Source organism: Labeo rohita, chromosome 7 (genome assembly GCF_022985175.1).
Source record: "Labeo rohita strain BAU-BD-2019 chromosome 7, IGBB_LRoh.1.0, whole genome shotgun sequence".
NCBI classification, from domain to species: domain Eukaryota; kingdom Metazoa; phylum Chordata; class Actinopteri; order Cypriniformes; family Cyprinidae; genus Labeo; species Labeo rohita.
Genome location: NC_066875.1, coordinates 30,238,282 through 30,244,069, shown reverse-complemented (window position 1 = coordinate 30,244,069; position 5,788 = coordinate 30,238,282). Strand labels below are relative to the sequence as shown.

General features: G+C 34.9%; 1 long non-coding RNA gene across 1 annotated transcript; it reads right to left on the bottom strand.

Moving 5' to 3' along the window:
• Window positions 1-5,123: 5,123 nt before the first annotated feature.
• LOC127169011 (uncharacterized) lies at window positions 5,124-5,404 on the bottom strand. Its single transcript, XR_007828170.1, has 2 exons — window positions 5,281-5,404; window positions 5,124-5,191 (listed from the first exon to the last, which is right to left on the bottom strand). It is a non-coding gene; the product is annotated as an uncharacterized LOC127169011 (long non-coding RNA).
• Between the last annotated feature and the right edge of the window lie 384 nt (window positions 5,405-5,788).

The following is a 5,788-nucleotide window of genomic DNA, read 5'->3' as shown; positions in this document are numbered from 1 at the left end:
CACTCTGATTATTGATCATGATGCATTTATTTAAAACATAAATTCTTTACACTGGTTTGTAATAAATGCAGTTTGTTCTGTGTAAATTTTAGGTAAGCATGTTCAGGTGTTTTTTTTTTTAACTATTTGTTTTTGAGCTGAAAAACCAAACCAAAAACAAAAACAAGAATTTACAGGCTGTTTAATAAGCAGCTTCTACTATTTTCGACTCCATATCCATTAGTGTATTCATTAAAATGCACAATGTTCATGTGTTTCATTTTTTAACTGCCCAAAAGTGGATACAGATTTATAACATTTTAATAAATTCAGTTCATTGTCATTAGTTCAAGAAATCATTTTCCAATTGTCCAAGAAGCAGCACCAGAAAACATAGCTGTCTTATAGTTGGGGTTTCTCTTGTATATCATGTGAAAAAAAAAAAAAAAAAAAAAAAAAAAACCTTTTCCTCACAAGCTTTATATAAATTATTCTAATCACCATACTGGCAAATGTTCATAAGTTTTAAACTATTGCGAATCAGTCAACCAGCACCAAACTGCTGGTTACTGAATTAACCCCTTAAGCTCTTAGCATATATTTTGGATTTCTGTTAGAATTTGGCCTGCCTGAATTAAAAAGAGTCCCTTATCCCAATACATTGGAGTAAATGGGAAAAAATGGCCTCATTTTACAGAAAAACACTTACATTTAAATAAATGAGTGGAATTATTCAACAATTTTATTGTATGTGTTCACAACTCCATAGTACACATACAATTAAACAGGCGGATTTTGCTTTTTTTTTTTTTTTTTTTAATCTTGATTCAATTTGACAGCCTATCATGTAGGATCCTTTTGATGTAGGGCTGTACTGAAAGTTTCTTGTGATTCTATTAGGGGTTAGCAAACAGAAGAACATGTTTTTCTTAAAAGTTAGGGACATTTTCCTGAGGGAAGGCAACGCCATTTTTCTCAGGGTGTCCTTTTGGGGTCTCCATAAGCCCCATCTATAGAAATGCACATGACAATACACATAAATACACATTACACATGATTTATTGGTTTGTTGCGTGTTTATGTGAATTGTGTTTTGCATTTGTGTGTGTGTTTTGCATTTGCTGTATGTGTGCCACTATCAATTTCTACCAGAACAATCAGTGGTGGACGAAGTACACAAGTCAAGTACTTGAGTAAAGGTACAGATACGTATAATAAAATATTACTCCAGTAAAAGTAAAAGTGCTCCTCTTTCAATTTTACTCAAGTGAAAGTACCAGATTTTTTATGTACTTAAGTAAAATAGTACTGATAGATTTATTTAGCAATTTTATATAGGCTACTTAATTGAATTTTATAATAGCACATATTTTTTTATAATCCTACTGCTCAAAATACCTGGGATTTTCCCAAAATAACCACTATATGGAGTAAAAATACATTTTTGTTGTTGATATGGACTATGTCGATGAGAGTGATGTAGTAATATTCACTGTGAAGTTACACTGCAATGTACCTGAGAGAAAACAGATTTGACCATCTAATTTTCACCAATAAGAAAAAAAGTGTTTCAAAGCTTGTTGTTTTGCATAACGTCACAGTTATATGACATGAGAATAAGGCCTGAAGTTAGCAAGAACATTTGAAGGAAAATATAATTATATTTTCATAATGATTTTTTTCCTTTCAAACATTGTCTGTGTAAAAACACCCCTGGCCAAATGCCCCCAGAGGGCATCCCTTCCCACTTTAATTACTGTAGTTACCATGTTCTGAACATCACATCCTTTCTTTTTCCCTCGGATGTAATCTATCTAGGTTGTTGAATACAAATATTTGGACTTTATATCTAAAAATGACCTCAACTTAGCACCAGCTAGCTTGTTAGCAAGACAGTTAGCATCAGCTAACAACATATACTTATTTTCAGTATGGTTATACCTGTCTATTCTAGTTGATCCAAACAATATAAAAATGTATACTGTTGCTAAACAATATAAAAACAGACGTCACGTAGGGCTACATGCGTAGCATTTTAATAAAACTGCTAACCTTACAGCAGTGGGAATATGAACGTACATGAGTTATTTTATTTAATCTGTTATTTAATTTTTTCGTTTTTGACCTAAAGCAGAGCCACTGATGTTGATGTGTCTGAATTCAAGCATTTCAGAAACAGATCACCCTTTACAGCAGATGTAATTCACAAACAACGGACAGCTTTGACGTAAATATGATTTTAAGTTACAATAATTAATCCTAAAATTCGACATTAGTAAGTTACTTTTCGCAGCATCAGTCGCGCGCGCACGAGATCTCCCGGTTCTTACTTGTGAATTCAGTTGACTGGAGACTCGCTCTAAACGGATCATTTGAATCAATGGGTTGTCGACTCGAGAACAGCTGCAATCGGATCATTGGCTGCGTTCGAAACCGCATACTCAATGAGTAGGTACTTAATTTCAATAAGTGCTTACTTAACGAGCGCTAAAAGAGTACGTACTTTACAGCCAAATCTTGTTGAGTATAGCTGTGTCCCAAAGTGGAGTGCGCGGACTCCTAAGTGCTATTTTAAGTGCGAATGCGTCACGACGAAGGCTGTCCCAAACTGAAGTGCCTGGACTCCGAAGTGCCAATTTGAAGGGCGATTAAGTCACAGCGTCACGACGTAAGCTGTCCCAATTCAGAATGCACCCTCCGAAGTGCGCATTCCAAGGCCGAATGCGTCACCGCGGCACGACGAATGCTGCCGTAATTCGAAAGGACATTTCGCACCCTACCGTATCCCAGAATCACTTGCGCGCAGATGACGATGGAATTTATATTCAAAGAACATGACGGGTGAGAGTTCTGTTGGGGAATTCACATTGAAATGTAAGTAAACAAACTTTAGTATTTTGTATGCATGTCCTGCTGTGTCATGTTTTCTAATGTTAAGATTGCAAACCTTTCTTTATATTATAAGTGTTTCCATTTTCTCTTGTTGTAGGACTGTTTCAGAGAAAGTGAGCCTGCTGGGGAAAGACTTAAAAAATACAAAGTAAGCAAATTAATAGAGTTTTTTTTTTTTTCCGCTGAAATTCATTGTGCGGTTGTTGTTAACAGGCATGGTTTATTTGCTCTGATTTAGGATTGCAAGTGTCACAAATTTTTAATATCTTTTTTTCTGTCACTTTTTCAGTGAAACAACGTAATTTCTGTAGTTTATTTTTGTGATGTAAGTTAAGAATGAAATGAATAATTTTTTGTACATTTTGTATTGTATATTCACGTGTTAATAAAAGAGAACTAATTCTGTACAATTTGTAAATTACAAGGTGTACATTTCTGTAATGCAGCTTATATTTTTTTCACAACACTCTTCTATACGTTTATTTTATTTTTTGTCCTGTAATTTTTTTTTTTTTTCACATTAAAACAAAATTGTTCTATACGTTACTGAAAATACTTTTTACAACTATTTACAACATAGCTTAGGTTTAACATTAGAAAAACAACATCAATTTTAAGTCCAGCCCTGCCTCCATGTGTTCTGGGGTCTTCGGGGGAGGTGAATCTTTGGTGGCGAATGGCCACCAACTCCTCAGCAACTCGGTGGACAATGTGGTGGACAGTGGAACGAGGCATGTCAAACACTCTGCTGCCGCTGAACATTGAGATGAACAATGCATAATTTGTTTTTATTTATTCACTGTTTTATTTTTATGGTTACTTAACTGCCTAAAATCAGGGTTTCTAAATATGTTCACCTTCAAGACAATGAACTATTATAAAATCGCACCTTGGTAACATATCAGTCAGTATTTGAACTGCTATACAATTCTGTGTGCATGGTGTTGTATTTTTTTCATATGTATCTTTACATAATTCAAGTCGGTTCCAACGCAATGAATGCATTTAAAATTGTAATCCGGCAAGGATGCAGCAGAACAATATAATTTACCCGGCCATGCTCTTGGCCAAGGCTGAGGTACATCCCCACCATCTCCTCCAGTAAAACATAAAATATAAAAACAAATATGACCAGTGCCATCTCCATAACTTAAACGTCTAAACCTGTCAGGATGGCAGCGCCCCTCTCGCACCATTGTTATGCGACAGGAGCGGTAATCGGGAACATCTGGTGGCGCAATTAGGAAATCCTGCGAAGGTGGAGCGTCTCATGCACCTCTGAGGGTCCTTCGTGCACATCGGAGGCGTCATCCGCCATGTTTACGTTATCATGTGATCTACGAGCTCATAACAAGCGCAACAATTAAAAGATACCAGCGGCAGGTTTGATCTATCCGTAAATATTTTGATGTTGATAATTTGCTAATTTTGTGGTCTTGTTAAAGAAACAATTTTACATTTTATTGTGATTGTAGTATAACCATTTTTTATTATTTTACATTTTATAAGAAAACTTATAAGATGAAATCGTTCTCTTTAATAGTTAATTTCTTCATTTTATGTGTAAAATTTGCTTAAGTGGTTTTAATCTCCATTGTTTTCTTTTCTTTTTTTTCTTGTTGAATTTAACTGTCGTTTCATCCACCAGGCTTCTAAAAAAAGCACCGTGGTGAATTATTTAGATATTTAACCTTGTTATTAGGTTGTTGTTGTTTTTTTCTGTGTACATAATCTCATACCATGATGAATGCATGATATTTGTTTTCTGTTTTTTTTTTTTTTTTTTTTTTTTTTTTTTTTTTTGTCATTACAGTTGTCCATTGTTAGGTACAACCATATTTCCAGATCTTATATGTAATTATAAGCAATAATAATAATAATAGTAAGTAATATTATTATTAATTAGTAATAATAATAAGACACACCACTGAACCCCACAACCTTGAGGCAAGAGCAGGAGACCATGTGTGGGACAATCTGGCTATCACCGTGTCTGCTTGACTACCTGTGAAACTTTTAAACAGTGTAAAACATTTTACAATTCATGTTGTCAGCATTCCATTTCTTGACAAATTTCATTTCATGTTTACACTCAGATGCTAATTTTTTTGTAGCTCTATTACTTTTGTAGTTGGCTAAATTGCTGAACTGGTAAGCAGAAGGTTGCTGAAGGTTGGCAACTACCTGAGCAAGGCACTTTTCTCCAGGGGATTGGAGATCCCTGTAATAAGAGCACTGTAGGTCACTTTGGATAAAAGTTTCATGACTTTATTTGTTGATGCTTTTGGAACGTCTGAAAGTTGGCCTCCATTGACTGATACTGTAAAAACAGAAACCGGCAGAACAGAATCACATCCTCAATGTCTTTTATTCTTTTATTCTAGATGCTCTCACTGGCTCTAAACTTACTGAGGATGAAGAGGGCACAGAAACATCTGGCCCAGATGAGGCAGTAATGGCAGGTGGAGTGATGGAGGATCTCATCCATGGCACCAGGCCATTTCCAGGATGCTGCTGTGGATGTCTGCAGACATTTCAGATCATACGAAGAAGCACAAATATAATACAAAAGCATTCATTTTAAGTTTTTTTTAAAATTTTTTTTACAATAATTAAAAAAATTGATTTCTGTATTAAAGTAACAAAATGATCTTACTTTATATTTTTGTCTCAGGTCCTCCTTTCTTTCCACAAATGCTGCCATCACCTGCTCCACCACAAAAGATCTGCAGAAAATGCACAAAAATCACACATCAAAAGTGCTGTAATAACTCTGTTTGAGGTTACAATAAATAAAATAAAGTACAACTTAAGATTTAAAAGATGTTTTATTCATTTATGTAATGTATACTCACTGAAAGCCTTTGATGGCAGCATTCCTTCATCAGTCACTCTTCACCAGATAAACACATCTGTG